The sequence below is a fragment of the Myotis nattereri genome (genome assembly GCF_964212035.1).
Source record: "Myotis nattereri genome assembly, chromosome: 1".
Taxonomy (NCBI): domain Eukaryota; kingdom Metazoa; phylum Chordata; class Mammalia; order Chiroptera; family Vespertilionidae; genus Myotis; species Myotis nattereri.
In genome coordinates this window covers 74,527,213-74,546,376 of record NC_138075.1, presented here as the reverse complement: position 1 = coordinate 74,546,376, position 19,164 = coordinate 74,527,213, and the positions used below count along the sequence as shown (strand labels likewise).

General features: G+C 41.5%; 1 protein-coding gene across 1 annotated transcript in view; it reads left to right on the top strand.

Annotated features, from left to right (window-relative positions):
* AVEN (apoptosis and caspase activation inhibitor) overlaps positions 1–19,164 on the top strand; it is a 172,599-nt gene that overhangs the window by 31,225 nt on the left and 122,210 nt on the right. The gene's annotated exons all lie outside the window — the stretch shown is intronic.

The window sequence follows — 19,164 nt, the reverse complement described above, 5'->3', positions numbered from 1 at the left end:
TCGGAGGTGGAAGGGAAGAGCCTGTCCACGGGCAGACTTGTAAACCTCTGGTTTCTTTTTTAAAGCGACTGTGAGCTTCTCTGGGTCAGGGCTCTCTGTTCCTGTAGAATCTCACCGTCACTGCTTTCTGAGTGGCGTCAGGACCACTGTAGATAAGAGTAAGAGGAGTTTCCCTTTTCTCTTTAACCTTGAATGTGGATAAAGCCTCAAGACTGATCTTGGGGACTGTGTAGAAGGCAGCACGGTTTATCTTGCTGGTGACATTTTCTTTGGGAAACACTGTTTCCTGGGGCCTCTTCCTGTCCCTCTTTTCTCTAGGGCTGTCGGAGACTCCCATTCAGAGCTATCTTGATACATTGCCCCTGGACATTTTCTTTTCTTCTCTCCTTGTCAGAGTTGTGACAGTGACAGCGAGTCCTTCTCAGGAAAGGGCTTTACATATCAAGTTCCTTCCATCTAGTCCAGTGGTTCTCAACCTTTGTTATGGGGTGGGGCCACAACATTAGTAACAAAGAAACAGAATTTCCGGAGGATGAGGCCCAGAAATCAGGATTTTAAAAAGATACCCAGGTGATTCTCATGTGCAGCCAAGGTTGAGAACCACTGATCTAGCTGGTGTTATCTCTCTACAGAAGTCCCAGCAGGCACTGTGTGGGGCAGATGAGCCTTTCTGTGCTAAGCATATTACAGGCAGGTACAGCATTTCCATCCTGCCAAAGCCGAGTTCACGACCTAACAGGCTTTAGCTTTTTCAAGTTTAATCCTCTTGAGCGTGGTGATTATCATTTTAAATCCACAGGCCTCCTCATTGGAGGAAAGCAATACTAGAGTTTAATTTGTGCCTCTTCCACAAAAGCGCATTTGGACCCTGTTGGTGGGGTCTAGAGAAGGTGGAATAAAGTGTTGCTTTAAATTTCTATGGAGCAGGGAGAGCCTCGCGCTTCTAGAAAAGATAAGGCACACATCATGTGAGTATTGCTGGCTCTGAGGGAGTTTTACCAGCATGCTGTTATTTAGGCTTGCTGTGCCCGCTCGGCCCCAGGGCCCGCAGCTGTGTGCTCTCTATAATCCTGGCACTGGGATTTGCATCCTGTCCTGGTGGCTCCAGAGCTTTGGGAAAATCCACCTTTCTCTCATGCAGGGTAAAAAGCCATCCCCCTTCCTTAGGCATCTTTGCTGCCCTTTCTTTTAATTAAAGTTTTTTCCCTCCCCAGTGTTGGAAGAGCTTCCTAAAGGTCACACTTGAAAAGGGCTGCTGAAGGGAAATGCAGATTATAGTATTTCTTTTATGGGTGAAATTTTCTCTCTGTGTCTAAAAAGTGCATTTTCTTTTTTTTAATTTCTCAATTTTGGTTAAAATAGTGTGGCTTGGAAGGAAGGTGGCTTTTTTGCTAATATGTAGCCACGATGTCATTCAGCCAGTGGCTGAGGAACAAGAGAACACCGTTCAGCCAGAACAGAAGACCCTGGCCGACGAGTGCCTCTCACATGTCAAGCATTGTGTGGAAAATAGGTCTTGGCTGTAATGCATGCACTTGTCTTCATCGCAAACAATGCTGTCGTACTTCAGCTATAAAATATTTGCACTTGAAATCTCTATTTATGATTTTTGCTGTAGTTATTTCATTTCCATGGACTTTTTGGGAGCCCGCTGACATGAGCGCCATGAGTGCTCGAGTCTTTTCTTTTCATGTTAGTGTTTGGCTGGGTAAGTGCTCTTTTTAAAAAATTTTTTTTTTTTTTTAATTTCAGAGAGGAAGGAAGAGGGAGAGAGAGATAGAAACATCAATGATGAGAATCTTTGATCCGATGCCTCCTACACTCCCCCTACTGGGGATTGAGGCCGTAACCTGGGCACGTGCCCTTGACCGGAATCAAACCTGGGACCCTTCAGTCCACAGGCCGATGCTCTATCCACTGAGCCAAACCAGCTAGGGCTGGGGAAGTGCTCTTGAAGAGAAAAGAGTTGAACATACACAACATTCAGCCAGCCCACAAAAGAAACATGCATTTCACACAATTCTGTCCACCGGGAAAGAGATGAAAAGGAGGATAAATTCAAAGAGGAGCTACAGATGGTAGAGACTAGCTCTCTAGAGAAGGAGCAAGTGTGTGTCACAGTATTTCACAGGTGTCAGTAAGATACACGGACAGAGGAAGACTTCCCAGGTGATTGGTCTACTGAGCCATTCCTCATCCTTTGGTCAGTGTGTGTCTAAGGGCTGTCCCACCCGAGTTAAATACTTATAAGGAAGAGAATCCTGGCCCCTATACTTTAATGTGAAATGGCAAGTGAAGCAGCTTTTATCAGCGAGGGCTCAAGTGTGGTCCTTGTCTAAAGATAGAACAACTGAGAGTTATGTGGAGATATTATCATGTATCGTCTGCAATTGGACCCTGTTAAACTTACAGCTTTTGGCCATAAGGAGAGTGAGATTGTGTAGTCTGGGCCTGAGTGAGGTAATGCATGGAGCTTTCATGAGGCCCATGAATTCGCGCTGTGCAGCTGTAACGAGCTCCAGTTGCTAAGGCAAGCAGCGAGACTTGCAGTCCACCTGCCCGAGTTGTGAGGTGGGGCAAGAAGTGTCTTCTACCAGATGGCGGCATTAATGCTGTAATTAACAAGAATAGATTAAGAGTACACCTGTTTGGTATGGTTTCCTTTCTCACATTTCACCAGTTTGTCACTGGATGACATCATCTGCGTTAGTTTGCTCTGAGGTACTTCCTACAGGTTTGAAAAAATGCTCATTAACTCCCTTGTTTAATTGCACAGTTTTCTTTATTGTCATTGATTATGTGTGTCCTCCTCTCTCCAACCTCCGGTCATATGTATTTCTTCTGTTAGTGACTTCTTACTATGAAGCCATTTCCCCATATGGTGAACCTTGCTATTTTAAATGATTATTATAAATGGGTTGCTGTGTTTTTTGGGTCAGATTTGTTCTCTTGTGTGGTTGGTAAGTTTTTGGAGTGGGTACATGGCCTATTTCAACTGCATTTCACCTGTGTATATGTAATTGATTATGTGTAAGGAAGATATGCTTATCTTCCAGGGCTTCCTTGAAGTTAAATAAGATAATTGAATGAGAATGAGTTTTGAGAGATGCAAGATAGTGTTATTGATGTAGGGAAGATCGTTGAACACATCAGACAATAATTCCTCCCTTCCTCCCTCCCTCCCTCCTTTCCTTTCCTTTCCTTCCTTCCTTCCTTCCTTCCTTCCTTCCTTCCTTCCTTCCTTCCTTCCTTCCTTCCTTATTTTTAAAGTTTTATGACAGTTTATTCAAGCTAGAAGGACAGCAATTGTTAGGAAGCAAAATCTCAACGGATTGAGAAAAAGCTCTGGAGAATGGCAGTTTTGCAGCTCAGAAGATGATTTTTGAATCATCAGTCTCTGACTTGCTACATCTCTTTTGCCCCTTGAACAGTCTCATTATTTTTCTCCTGGTACTCAGAACTTTGAGTAGAACCTTTACAAAGGTGTTAGAAACTAAGAGACTTGGCCTTAGCTGGTTTGGCTCAGTGGATAGAGCATTGGCTTTTGGACTGAAGGGTCCTGGGTTTGATTCCAGTCAAGAGCACATGCCTGGGTTGTGGGCTCGATTCCCAGTAGGGGATGTAAAGAAGGCAGCCTATCAATGATTTCTCTCTCATCATTGGTGTTTATCTCTCTCTCCCTTCTTCTCTGAAATCAATAATAATAATTAATAAAATATATATCTATATATAAACAGAAACTAAGAGACTTAAAACAGTAGAAAAAATGATTTATTTTACTAAGATTTTGCTCAGAGAAGAGACATATTTGCAGAAGCACAGGATTGCATTTTAGGCAGATTTTCCTTCTTTCTCTGCTGTAAAGACCTTGGCCAAGCTTTTTTCTGAACCTCATTTCATCTCTAAAGCCTTGAGGCTTAAACCAGAGGGAGGGAGGGAGGGAGGGAGGGAGGGAGAGAGAGAGAGAGAGAGAGAGAGAGAGAGAGAGAGAGAGAGAGAGAGAGAGAAAGAAAATATATGAGAATGAGAATTGTTTAAAGCAAATTTCCAATTTGCCTCCTTGGATTAATATTGTGGAGCAACTTTGTAAAGGTATTAGCAAGAAGGTCTCTTTTAAAGGTTGAAAAGTAGCCCTAGCTGGTTTGGCTCAGTGGATAGAGTGTCAGCTTGTGGATTGAAGGGTCTTGGGTTTGATTCTGGTCAAGGGCACACGCCTGGCTTTCAGGCTCGATCCCCAGTAGGGGGGGTGTAGGAGGCAGCTGATCAATGATTCTCTCTTATCATTGATGTTTCTATCTTTCTCTCCCTCTCCCTTCCTCTCTGAAGTAAATAAAAATATATTACGAAAAAAGAGGTAGAAAAGGATGTTATCTAGTAGTAAAGCCTTTATTTTGAGGCATGGAAAAGAGTAGATGACTTCATAAAAAAATCTGGAATTTATTGAACCTGTTGGGTGCATTAGATAAAGTACGGGTGCTTACCCAAGAACTGCATATGATACGAGTGGCCCAGTGCATGAATTTGTGCACATTGAGAGGAATTAGAAGAAATATTTTAATATTGCTATTCACCCTTTCTCTATAATAGAAGTGTCAACCAAATTCACGATCAACAATGACAGATCAAAACACACATGTGTGATTGGCACCAGCAAGAGCTTTATATGTATTGCCCATGTGCGAGTCATCTTAGCCTTTCATATATCTATCTATCTATCTATCATCTATCTATCTATCTATATAGACAGAACGACCAGAACGACTGAAACAACCGGTCGCTATGACGTGCACTATAGTGGCCAACCAGCCCGATTGGGGCCCTGATTGGCCCCACCCAACTGCTCATGGCCCCTCCCCCTGGCCAGCCCCACCCCTGATTACCCCCCATACCCTGATCGGGGGCAGGGCCAGCTGGCCAACCTCCCACATCCCCTGCCCCTGCCGGCGCAGTCCTGATCGGCTCCCAATGGGGTGGGCAGCTGGACCCCACCTGTGCACAAATTCATGCACCGGGCCTCTAGTGTACAATAAACTTGTTTAATAAGATCTGCTTTCTGATGTAGCTAAACTTTTTCCAGCCCAGTGAAGCACCCCCAACTTCTCTTTCAGGTAGTTGTCAGCAACACAGCAGTAAATATCAACACGAAGCACATTATTATTGTAGAGCATGCAGGGAGAACAAAGGGTAAAATATTTAACTGCAGCAGTGTTTTTTTTTTTTGTTGTTGTTGTTTTTTTGTTATGTTGTTTCTTTTTTTTTTTTTTTTTTCCAAAATAAGCCCAGACCATTAAACAAGTGAAACGCCAACAAATAAATCTCCAACAGCGAGAAAAACTATACAGTTACTCAAAGCTGGTTCTGCCAGTGGGGCTGGGGATAGAGGGGAGGGTGAAATCATGGCGGGGGTGGGGGAGTGTCTGGGGGCTGGGTAGGGGCTGGAGCTGGAGGGTCAGGATCCTGCCCATCAGAGTGAGGATGCCAGCGTCCTGCACACTCTGGTCAGGTTGGGGGAGGAAGGCAGCATTGCCTCCCATTGTGTGTGTGTGTTGGGGGGGAGGTTGTCCCTCACTACTTCCCAGTGCCAGGCAGAGCCAGCTCAACTGCAGCAGTGTTTGACTATGTTCTGCGCAGTGAGAAAACCTGAAATCATGTTCAAGGTCCACCATTTCTTACTTCTTTTCAGTCGTGTCAAGTTTCTAAACTTTCTAAATCTCTGTTTTCCAGCTAATGAAAAGAAAATAGGATTCCACCAAGTCTATCTACCTACTCCAGGACTTCTGTGAGGATCAAATGAGATGAGGCATGAGAAAATGCTTCATAGACATTTGGTTAAAGTGTAAAATGTTTCCACCTGGCTATAAAGCAAGTCATGTCCCTGGGCTGAAGAAACTGCAAGGAGGCTAGTCGTCGCTAGGGAGAGGAAGCTGGGTGTTGCTCGGTGATGTCATTACCCAGATGGACACTTAGGATATTAGCCTTTTATATATATAGATTGCAGATCCGCTGGGTGTTGCTAGAATAAATAATTGCTGGGCAACAGAGTTTACAGTCCTTTTAGAACCTCTGAATAAAGCTTACCAAAATCACCCTGTCATTGCTTCTTATTAGAATTGTTAACTACACAGAAAATGGGACATCACATTAAAAAAATCATTTAAAAATAGGTTCTGATAAGGGATGTCTTTGAGGAAACTGTTTATTGGAACAAGGACGAGCTCTCCATGCTGTCTAAAATGGCACATGGTGGTGGTTACTTTGCCACCTCGTTTTGTAGGGAGAGAACTCTGTTCAAGGCTTTCTGATGAACTGTTATCAAGTGGACTGACTGGGTGAATCTGGGGTGGGAGGGTGGGTTCTTGGCAGGTAAAAAGACACTTGGGAAATCGTATTATTTTGATAAGCCAAAGAGATGAGTGAGAAGGCAGCAGTTTAACTCGGATGTGAAGGAGAAACAAACCTTTGTCTTTGTGAAAATACCTATGCTATTGTAAAACAGAGCAGCTCACCAGAGTGGGGGATTCTCTGTGTTTCAGTTGTTCATTCTTCTATGCTCTGTGGCATACAAACACCCAGACACTTGGGTTTAGCTAACAGGTTTGGAGAAAAGTTTGTTGGCTGGATCAAAAACTCCCATGAGAAAGATTCAGATTACATTTTGCAGTTCAGAAGGTAAATATTGCTGAGATACTTTTGACCAAAGTGTGGTATGAAGGGAAAGGGGGACACTTGTGAGAGCAAAGAGGCTTCCACATGCAAAGAATGAAGGAGCAGGAAGGAGGTAAGTGACCATATGAGATGAATAAATACCCATCAGAGTCTATCTCAGTGGCTATCTTTATTATAATGAGTTTTTTACATAAGTTAAAAAAATTCTGTTGTGCTGATCTGATAGTACTGTGAACTTCATTCTAATAAAGAAACCAGGAAATAGAAAATTTTGGTGACTCTCAGATCTGGGGAGTATTGTTTGAAGGAAAGGTGAAGAGCCTCGGAGGAGCTGGGAATGGAGAGGAAAGCTGTACCCTCCACATTCTTGATTCTGCTAACGACTGGCGATTACCTCTTTCATGCCTCTCGTTTTCATAACTCTTAGAAACCAAGTAACACCTATGAGGAAGAGATATGAACTTGGAGAGGAAAGAGATGGAGTGAAGAGCCCCATGATCTGGGACATTGAACACCTGCTTTGTGGGTGGGTTGGTTTACCTTTTTTCTCTGTTCTCAGATACTTTTCATATCACTTTTTTTTTTCATGTATTGATGAAAAAAATACATGAGCAAGATGGAGACTGGACAGCTGTTCTTTTTTTTTTTTTTTTTTTAATTATTTTCCCCTGAAGACTGTGGGTGGAATTTCTAGTTACATACTTAGAACAGTGAAATTGTATTCTGATAAAACATTTTTGGATGCTTTGTTGAATTTATTATAAAAATGCTCCTATCCTTATAATATCTTTGTCCTTATAACAACATAGTATGGGATTTGACCGTTACCCTCTGATGTTTCTGATTTTCATGTGAAATCAGTTTTCCCAAACTTCTAGCAGAGGGACACTCTTAAGGATAGCTTTTCGGATTTCATGGATCTGGAGCACTCTCCAGACCTTTTAAAATCTTGTCCCCGCCCCCTGTTTTTCTTTTCTCTTTTTTGTCCCTGTTCTGCTCAATTTGGATTCTCTATAGCAGCGGTTCTCAACCTGTGGGTTGCGACCCCTTTGGGGGTCGAACGACCCTTTCACAGCGGTCGCCTAAGACCATCGGAAAACACATATATAATTACATATTGTTTTTGTGATAAATCACTATGCTTTAATTATGTTCAATTTGTAACAATGAAATTGGGGGTCACCACAACATGAAGAACTGTATTAAAGGGTCGCGGCATTAGGAAGGTTGAGAACCACTGCTCTATAGAGTGGAGTTTTGTCCTGCAAAGGAGCTTTGCCCAGTTACTTTTGGGACTCCATAGGGCCAGACCCAGCTCCTTCAGTCTTTTCTGTGAACTTGTACTCCCCAGCTATTGAGAGCCTGAGAGCCAGCATTTTTAGCAGCTGTTTGCAGTGAGCCTCCCAAACTAGAGAGTTTCCAGTGAGCACCTGCTGTTTATTTTGGGATGCTCAGGTTTCTTAGTGGCCTGTCCCAGCGGGCCCCAGTGCTTCCCTCTGCTTTCTCTCAAGGTGCTGTACCATGCAGATCATGTGACTGATTTGTTCCTATCTGCTCATATTTAAGGTGGAGACACCTTGCTGCCTAGATTTTTTTGGATGTTTTCCATGGAGTTTTGATTTTGCTATCATACTTTCTCTGTGTGGCGTTTATTGGAGGGAGGGGGTTGGGAAGTCTAAAATACTATGTTATTACTGCCACCATCTTCCCATAATCGTTATACTTGTTTTTCTTTTTCTTTTAATATTTTTTTTTTATTGATTTCAGAGAGGAAGGGAGAGGGAGAGAGAGATAGAAACATCAATGATGAAAGGGAATCATTGATTGGCTTTCTGCTGCACACCCCTTACAGGGGATCAAGCCTGCAACCGGGCATGTGCCCTTGGCTGGAATCAAACCTGGGACCCTTTGGTCCACAGGCTGACGCTCTGTCCACTGAACAAAACCGGCTAGTGCTTGTTTTTCTTTTTCAAGCTTGCTTGTCATTGACTGCCCTGGGTTTTGTTTTGATAACAACTGTTATTCCTTGGTTAGAAGCGTGTTCTTTGCTAATTCTCTCCGAGTCTGGGAACCACTTCCAGCTGGAGATAGTAGCACTTTCCTTCTGATCTCAGGCTGTGTCCAGGGCTGGGGCTGGATTATCCTGTTCCCTCAGCCTGAAATGCCTTCCTCCTCCTCCTCTCTGGCCCACAAGCTGGCCCTGAAGGCTCCCTACAGCCTCTCTCCTCCACTGCTGGTGCGTTTTCTCTGCTCCCATAATATCTTATGGATGTTTTGTCACATATCTCACTGCTTAAAGTGTATGTTTACTTTCTGATTTCCTCAGAGGACGGTGGGTGCTGAAGGCGAGGGACCTTGTCTCATTTTTGTATCCCCACTACCTGACCTGGTGCTTGGCTTGCAGTAACTATTCAAGAAGTGCTTGTTGCGGGAATCTTGGCAACTGTGTAGTTAAGGAACAAAAGCAGCCCTCTTTGGATGCATTGTAGGATAGACAGAGGGAAAGATAAGTGCCATTTAGAGTTATATTTAAAGAAAGAAATGCCGTGAGAAGGAACTGTAAAGGTGACTGTCTTCTCAAGATTTGTGGCAGGAAGGAAGCGGCCCTGGCCAAGTCACATCTACCGAGTCCATTTTGATTATAAGCACTGAGAGGTTGTTGGAATTGAAGAGATTTAGAACAAACAGTGCTAATGATTAAGGAATTAGAAGTTTGTGCCTATGAAGGAAGCAGTGTAGTCAGTTTGGGTAGAGAACACAGTCACAGACGCGGGTATAGGGCAGACAGGCCCAATGTGATTTCTACATAATTCAGCTTGGGGCCTGGACTAGGGCTACCCAGGTTCCTTCTGGTTCCGTAATTCTTTACTTGTTAATTAAGTTCTCTTCCTCTGGTGAGTTGAGGGTTTGGGGAGAATCTTAAAGTTGGCCAGATGAACAGTTAGTAGTAGTCTGTGATTTTCTGGGAAATGGAAGGTTAAAACCTCAGTAACCAAGGAAACCAGTCCTATGCTAGTGGATAAGAGAGGTGAAATTTAACTGAGCGGAGTCACAAGAAAATCTGGCCTCTTTTCAGCATTAAGCCCATGCATTGCGATCCGGGGAAGATGGAAGAGGGAGATGACCTGAACTATCACGTGCCTCCTTAGCAGAAAGAGGAAATTGTCAGTGGCGCTGGTTGGGAGAGTATGGTTTTTTTTGTTTTTAATTCTCACCTGAGGATATGTTTATTGATGAGAGAGAGAGAGAGAGAGAGAGATTGCACGTTTCCCTCCCACACCTGACCAGCAGTTGCACCCACAACCTTTTAGTGTACGGCGTACGTACATGCTGATGCTCCAACCAACTGAGCCCATTAGCCAAGGCTAGCCTGAATTCTTAATGAGGTTCAAGATGTAAAACAGATAAAATGAACCTGATTTTATTGCTACTTTCCCCCTCCTTCCCACAAGGACTCCGTATAAAAGGACTTCCACGGAGTATAGTTTAAAATCTCCAATTAGTCCAATTGCTGCAGTTTAATTTTCCAAACTACCCTTAAGTCATGGAAGCATAAAATGCTGAAGGTCTTTACAGTAAGTCTAGCCTTTGCGTGGGCTGACAGCAAATGGTAAAATTACCTTTCTATGCCACCTATTTTTAGCCAACTCTCTGAAATAAAATTACCCACCTGGGACAGATGTAAGGACTTGGAGAAAGAAGATGCAGGGATTCAGGATGAGTGAAGAGGCCTGTGAGGTGTCACTGAACAGCTGCTTGGAGGATTGGGGAACCATATTCTCTGTCATAAGATCCCTCCACCCCTTTACTCTCCCATGGGCTGATCACAGGGACAAGAAAAGAAGCTGCTATCAGTCGAATTTGAATATAGTCTGGATCACTATTCCCCCATTCTTAATGGCCACAGTATTTTAGACCTCAAATGCTATGTACATTGTTCTAGGGCTCAATAGATAATTTAGATATATGCCATACGTTGCATTTAGTATTTTTCAAATATGATCATGCTCTAATGTGTGTTTTATTTAATACACAATGACTAATGGAAACATTCTTCTTAGTACACCTGTATACTGTATATATAGTATATACATTTTGTTACATTTTTATTGAAATTTAGCTTATTGAAATAATACATAAAGCTGTTTTGCTAGAACTTTTTTCTAATACAAAATCTGCTATTGAGCTCTTTAATTTAAAAAACCTTTTTTATTGGTTTCAGAGGGGAAGGGAGAGGGAGAGAGAGATAGAAACATCAATGATAAGAGAGAATCACTGATCGCTGCCTCCTGCACGCCCCACACTGGAGACCGAGCCCTGCGACCTGGGCATGTGCACTAACCAGGAATCGAATCATGACCTCCTGGTTCATAGGTCGATGCTTAACCACTGAGCCATGCCGGCTGGGCATTGCGCTCTTTAATTTTAATGGTTTATTAAATTTTCTATTGTTAAAAAGATAATTTTTTAAAATAGTGAAGCAACAGTTGCTGCTTATAGACAACAATATGGTGATTACCAGAGGGAAAGGGGGTGAGGAATAGGAGAGGGGAAGTGGGGATAAATGATGATGGAAGATGCAACTTGGTGTGGGGAACGCACAATACAATGTACAGATGATGTATTATAGAATTGTACACCTGAAACCTATGTAATTTTTGTTAACCATTGTCACCTCAATAAGTTCAATAAGAATGATTTATAAATGTAGAGGTAATTAAACAATGATATAGTTTAAAGCTTGATAACATTTAAAATTTTAAAGTAGGGTGCATTAATATAATTTTCCAGTTATACACATTGTAACATTTTTGGTTGGATATATTTGACATTAATAATTGAAGTTGGTTTCCAGTGACTTTGTGTTGGAGGGTTTCCTTAAATGTGCTCTCTCTCATGTCTTTCTATCCCACTTGTTCCCTTCTATGGTATAATTACATTTTGTGAGGAACATAGGAGGCTGTTGAAAAAAATGTAATTGCCTGTTTTCAACCTCCTTATTAAGGTCAAAGCAGGAAAGCTTTTTTACAGCCCTTTACTCCAGAGGAAAGTAGAACCTTCAAAAGCTAGGTTCCTGAGTACAAAAGGCTTTAAATTGGGTCTGTTGTCTCTTGTTATATATTAATAGAGGCCCGGTGCACGAAATATGTTCACTAGGGAGATTGGGGGTGTCCCTCAGCCTGGCCTGAGCTCTCTCACAGTCCGGGAGCCCTTGGGGGATGTCCGACTGCCTCAGAGGCAGGAGAGGCTCCTGCCCACTGCCACTGGGCTTGCCAGCCGTGAGCCCGGCTTCTGCCTGAGTGGTGCTCCCCTGTGGGAGCACACTGACCACCAGGGGGCAGCTCCTGCATTGAACATCTGCCCCCTGGTGGTCAGTGTGCATCATAGCAACTAGTCATTCCGCTGTTTGTTCAATTTGCATATTAACCTTTTATTATATAGGATTAGTAACTTCTGAAGTTTTACTGGATTATCTGAATGCTCTTCATGAGAAAGATCATCTTTTAAATAACTCTTGGCAGACTGTTGCTTTTTTAAAAGAAAAGATAGAGGGTATTTTAAAAAGAATGTTGACCAAACATACTGTTCAAAGGCTGACCAGTTAAATTAAGCAGACTATAAGTTAATGTAAATTATTGTATGTTAAATAGGACCACAGCTTCAGTGAACGCACCTTTTTATTGGTTCTGTTGTGCATAGAGTACCTTTTGTCTATTTGTTCTATCCATTATTGAAAGTGAGTTGTTGAAGTCTCCAACTAGTATTATGCTTGTACTGTTTCTCCCTTCAGTTCTGTCAGTTTCTGCTTTATCGATCTACTAGAAAGCCTAGGCATGAAATTCGTGCAAGAGTAGGCCTTCCTTCCCCCGGCTGCTGGCACCGGCACCGGCACGGGCTTCCCTGGTAGAGGGAGGCCCCACCCACCCACCACAGCCTACCAGTCAGTGGCCTGGGCCTACCTCTTTGGGGCAATCATGGAGCCCCCCGAGTGATCGTCCTGCTGGCTGGTGGCCTAGGCTTCCCTCTGCAGGGCAATTATGGGGCGATGGCCGGGCCTCCGACCAATCGCATCGCATCTGCCTTAGCTGGGTCCCGGATGGTCGTCTGGAAGGTCTGCTGTTAGGCTGTCCAGTCTAATTAGCATATTATGCTTTTATTATTATAGATTCTGGGGCTTTATTGTTAGTAACATATGTTTCTGTGTTTATAATTATGTCTTTCAGGAACATGAACCCTTTTATCCTTGTATAATGTCCTTCTTTGTCTCTTATAACAATTTTGCCTTAAAGTCTATTATTCTATTTGTGTAGTCATTATAGTTCTCTTTTGCATACTATTGGCATGAAATTTTTTCCCATCTATACTTCATTATAATGACATTTCTATCTTTGAATTTAATGTGTCTCCTGTAGACCTCATAAGTTGTATTTTAAAATATTCATTCTGTCAGTACCTGCTTTTTGATTGAATTGTCTAATCTGTTTACATTTAGTGTTATTGATATAGTTGAATATTTGTCTGGCTTTTTATCTCGTTTTCTATGTCTCATGTATATTTTGTTCCTCTCTTTCTCCTTTTGCATGAAGTGAATATTTCTAAAAAATATATACTTTTATTGATTTCAGAGAGGAAGGGAGAGGGAGAGAGAGATAGAAATATTAATGATGAGAGAGAATCATTGATTGGCTGCATGCCCCCTTCTGGGGATCAAACCCACAACCCGGACATGTGCCCTGACTGGGAATTGAACTGTGACCTCCTGGTTCACAGATTGATGCTCAACCACTGAGCCACACCATCCAGACATGAAGTGAATATTTTTAATGTAACATTTTAATTTCTTTATTTTTTCGCTTTTTAGTCATTTCCTATATAAATGTGCAAAATGTACTGTGTACATTTTAGCTGATCAGAATCTGCTTTAGATTTATACTTAATTCCAATGAGATCAGGAAACATTACTCCTATATAGACTGTTCCCCTTCCTCTTTTTTATGGTATTGTTAATACACATTACATCTGTATGTAATAAAACCAACATTGTTATAATTCTTACCTTATGCAATTTCATATCTTTTAAAAGCTATGAGAGAAGAAGAGTAAGCATGTACTTATAGCTTTTGTTATATTAGCCTTTTTATTTTCTTATTTCTAGTTGTGTTCACTCGTTTCTGTGTATTTGAGTTTCCATATGGAGTCATTTCTTTAGTCCAATACAGTTTTGCACCCAGCTACCTCCCATGAGCAGGTATTTGCAAATGTACTGTTGGGGGCCTATAACATGTAGAAACATAATTATGCACACATGGTTTTATAAAATTGCTTTTAAAATCAGTTATGGGAGGAGAGGCTGTATCAGATACATGATTTGCAAATATTTTTTCCTACTTTTTAGGTTCCATTTTCAATTTGTTGATAGTTTTCTTTGCTGTGCAGCAGCTTTTTTGTTTGATGTAGTCCCATGTGTTTATTTTTGCTTTCATTGCCTTTGTGTTTGGTGTCATATCCAAAACATCACTGCCAAAACTGATGTCAGGGAGCCTCTGAGCTATGTTTTCTTCCAGGAGTTTTGTGGTTTCAGGTCTCACTTTCAAGTCTTTAATTCATTTTGAGTTGGTTTTTGTGTATGGTGTGCTGTGCAGTTTTTTTTAGCACTATTTATTAAAAGACTGTCCTTCCCCTATTGTATAGTCTTGGCTCCTCTTTTTTTTTTTAAAATTTATTTTTATTTCTTTTTTTTAAAAATTAAATCTTTATTGTTCAGATTATTACAGTTGTTCCTCTTTTTTCCCCCCCCCATAGCTCCCCTCCACCCGGTTCCCACCCCACCCTTTGCCCCTCTACTGTCCTCATCCATAGGTGTACGATTTTTGTCCAGTCTCTTCCCGCACCCCCCACACCCCTTTCCCCCATGAGAATAGTCCACTCCCTTTCTATGCCCCTGATTCTATTATATTCACCAGTTTATTCTGTTCATCAGATTATTTATTCACTTGATTTTTAGATTGACTTGTTGATAGATGTTTATTTGTTGTTCATAATTTGTATCTTTACCTTTTTCTTCTTCTTCCTCTTCTTAAAGGATACCTTTCAGCATTTCATATAATACTGGTTTGGTGGTGATGAACTCCTTTAGCTTTTCCTTATCTGTGAAGCTCTTTATCTGACCTTCAATTCTGAATGATAGTTTTGCTGGATAAAGTAATCTTGGTTGTAGGTTCTTGATATTCATCACTTTGAATATTTCTTGTCACTCCCTTCTGGCCTGCATAGTTTCTGTTGAGAAATCAGCTGACAGTCGTATGGGTACTCCCTTGTAGGTAACTGACTGTTTTTCTCTTGCTGCTTTTAAGATTCTCTCTTTGTCTTTTGCTCTTGGCATTTTAATTATGATGTGTCTTGGTGTGGTCCTCTTTGGATTCCTTTTGTTTGGGGTTCTCTGTGCTTCCTGGACTAGTAAGTCTATTTTTTTCGCCATGTAGGGGAAGTTTTCTGTCATTATTTCTCCAAATAGGTTTTCAATATCTTGCTCTCTCTCTTCTTCTGGCACCCCCATAATTCAGATGTTGGTACGCTTGAAGTTGTCCCGGAGGCTCCTTACACTATCTTCATATTTTTGGATTCTTTTTTCTTTTTGTTTTTCTGGCTGGGTGTTTTTTGCTTCTTCGTATTTCAAATCTTTGACTTGATTCTTGTGATCCTCTAGTCTGCTGTTGGGGGTCTGTATAATATTCTTTATTTCAGTCAGTGTATGCTTAATTTCTAGTTGGTCCTTTTTCATAACCTCGAGGGTCTCACTACATTTCTTGAGGGTCTCACTAAGTTTATCAGTGGTTTCTAGAAAATTCTTGAAAAACCTTATAAGTGTGGTTTTGAACTCTATTTCCAGTAGTTTGCTTTCCTCCATTCCTGTCATTTGTGACCTGTTTCTTTGTCTCTGCATTTTTTATGCTTCCCTGTGTTGATAGAATGACTTTCTGTGCTAGGTGTCCTATAGGGCCCAGTGACTCAGCCTCCCCAATTACCTGGGGTGGACACTCTTGGTGCACCCCCTTGTGGGCTTTGTGCACAGTCTTGTTGTAGTTAAGCCTTGATTGTTGTAGGTATCACTGGAGGAATTGACCTCCAGGCCAATTGTCTGTGAGAATCAGCTGTGTCTACAGTGGGAGAACTTCTGTGCTGGAGACACCCTTCTGAGGCAAGACTTGCTTCAGTGGGGCTTTGGTGCTCTCTGAGTCTGCCCCCTGAGTCTGTCCTTTATGGATCTGAGGAGTTGTAATCTGGATGGTCCCACTCTGACCACTGGGTACACTGGCTCTTGGATCTCTAAGGAGGTGCTAATTTAGCCTCTGCCTGAGGCTACTCAGCAGGAGCTGTGGAGAGATCTGCAGATTCCTCTTCTTTGTTTGGGGTTTGGAGGTGCCCAGATGAGGCCCAGCTGTGAAGCAATGCAAGCTGCTATGGGGCCTTGGGCCTTCTTTTGGATGTTCTGGGTCTCTCTGACCCAGCTGCAGTTTGTTAGGTAATTTTCAGATTGCAAAGGGTCAGGCTTTTCATATGCAAAAGCCTCTGCGCACAGCTTGGGTGGGGTGTGGTCTCAGGTAATCAACAGGGTGGAGCAAGCAGCTATGGATGATCTTCAGTCCTACCGTAAGAGGCCCCAGGTCTCACTGTTCTATGGTAATCGCTGCAAGCACCTCTGAGAGAAAGCTGCCCTCGAGTTCCGCCCAATGCTAGACAGTCCAGTTTCTCCCCGTTTGAGTCTGGGTCCCCAGAGACTCACCCTGAACTGGAGTTCAGAGCAGTCGGGAGCTTGAGACTCCCTCCCGATTGAAAAAGACAACCGTGTCCTCAGTTGCCAGCCCTTTCTGCGTGCGACTCCGTACCTCTGCACATTTACTTCCACACCACCCCTCCTCTGAGTCTCAGTGTGCTTTTCTCTTTCCTTCTAGTTGTAGAATTTCCACTCAGCCAGCCTTCCTGTGGTTCTGGATGATGTCCGTTTTGTCTTTTAGTTGTATTTTTGAAGAGTTGTGGGAGGCAGCAGTTTCCGGTGTTTACCTATGCCGCCATCTTGGTTTCGTCTTGGCTCCTTTTTCAAAAATTAGTTGACCATAAGTGTGTTTTTATGTCAGTACTGTACTGTTTGATTACAATAGCTTTGTAATAGAGTCTGATGTTTTCCTTTCTCAGATTGTTTTGGCTATTTGAGGTCTTTTGTGGTTCCATACAAATTTTAAGATTGTTTGTTCTATTTCTGTGAAAAATGCCTTTGGAATTTTGAGGGAGATTACATTGAATCTGTAGATTGCTTTGGGTAATATGGACATTTTAACGATATTACTTCTTCCAGACCATGAGCACAGACTATCTTTCCATTGTGTCTTCTTTAATTTCTTTCATCAATGTCTTAATAGTTTTTAGTGTATACCAGACACATTTCGGAATGATGATGTTAACATCATAATGCTGTCTGTATATTTATAGTTTTCACATTACATTCATCAGTATTTCATCTCAGATCTTTGCAAAATGAACCAAATGTAAAATCTTTAGACGTTTTTAAGATACACCTTTTTCTAAGTTACATCAAGTGTCTTCTAACCTTCATTACTTCCTCCCACCCTCTGTGATGGAGGCTAATGACAACTGTCCTTGTTATGGCAGTTGGTGGGGGTAATGAGATCCTTGTCAGTGCTTTTTCTAAGTTGGGGATTAGTGAGTTATTTAGTTCTGTGAAGTCCAGTCTATTATAAATATTTGGTTAATATTAAGTGATGATGATGGCAGGGCCATTAATTCTGTCTAGGTCTCCTCCCTCCCATGTCAGTGCTTGTCTCATTGAGTTCATAATTCCTCGGTGTTTCAGATCATAGCCCTCTTTCATATCAAGCTAATTACTTTGTCCAGGTTTACACTTTTGCCATGTGTTACAGCTGTGTTCAGAAGTTTTGTATTAACTGGGGAAGTCTCTGAACTCTGATTACCCAGTGGGCCAACAAAAGAATATTGGATTTTCTTTTTGTTTTTTATTTTTTTTATTTTCTCAGATTAGACCTTTCTAGTATTTTCAGCTCTAGTTCTAGCCCCAAATTCTTATTAGCTGCAAAGCTATTTTCTTTAGAATGTCCCTGGTATTTGTTATTTATATAGCATATCTCATTCAGTCACATGCCTTTCATCTGCTAGCATCTTTTCTTTCTGAGAAACTTTTAGTAATAGCAGGAAAGCTCTAGGGTTCAGGCGATCTTTGCAATGCCTAGGTTATAATGTAGGTTGCTATTTTTGTTTTTGTGCTATCAAGAAAGCGTATGATGGTATTTGAGGGCTGAGAGTGCTCATGGAAGCTCAGTTATTTCAGTGTTTCATGAAAACGTATGCAATTTGAAGTGAGGATTACTGACTAACATTAAATCTGTTAGGTCAGTGGTCGGCAAACTTGTTAGTCAACAGAGCCAAATATCAACAGTACAATGATTGAAATTTCTTTTGAGAGCCAAATTTTTTAAACTTAAACTATATAGGTAGGTACATTGTTATTAACTTAATTAGGGTACTCCTAAGGCTTAGGAAGAGCCACACTCAAGGGGCCAAAGAGCCGCATGTGGCTCGCGAGCCGCAGTTTGCCGACCATGGTGTTAGGTGAATGGTTGATGGGTAACTAGAAATTTTAGTGGAACTAAATAACACCACACAGAGAAATTCCTAGATGCAAGGGTGAAAACATGGTGGGTGGGTGAGTCTTCATTACCCAAACTCATTGGTTAATCTTAGCAGTTCTTATGTTGGCTTAGCCTTTTATCGTGTGTCATTTGATGTGCTGTTATATAAAGTTCAGAGCACCATCTATGATGTATTTTAGCCAAAAAAACACTTTAGCATGACTCCAGTTAGATTTTTAAAATTTGATATTCCTAGAAACTACTAGTAATCTACAAGCAAGCACTGTAGGGAAGCAGTCAGATAGAAGATGAGTCCTTCTGCACTCAGTAAATCAATATCATAAAAATAGATGTGTGCTCTATTCAAAGAGACTTAAGAGAAAAACAGTTCGATACAGTGCATGGTCTTTAATAGGATACTGACTTGGGTAAGTCAGCTGTAAAGGAATTTTGGGGGTTAGGGAAATTTGGAAATAATCTAGATGTCATATGAAATAAAATTTACTGAAATGGAGAGGTCGGAACTCACCAGATTTCCTTTTCAAAATATTGATGAGAAAAATCTGGTTACCAAAAAATAGTATATAGATAGAAAAACATATAGACAGAAAAAAATCTGGAAGTGCATGCAATGAAGTGTTAGTAGTGGTACTTTCAGGGGATGGGATGATGGGTTTTCATATATTATTTTTTGCTTGTTTTCCCCTCCTAAGTTTTTGCATGTCCTGTTTCTGTGTTGAAACAAACTTATTTTTAAAAAATACATATTTACCCATCCTGTACAGATGGTTTGTTTTAGTATATTTCACAAGTTTTTTTCTTGATAAGATTTTAT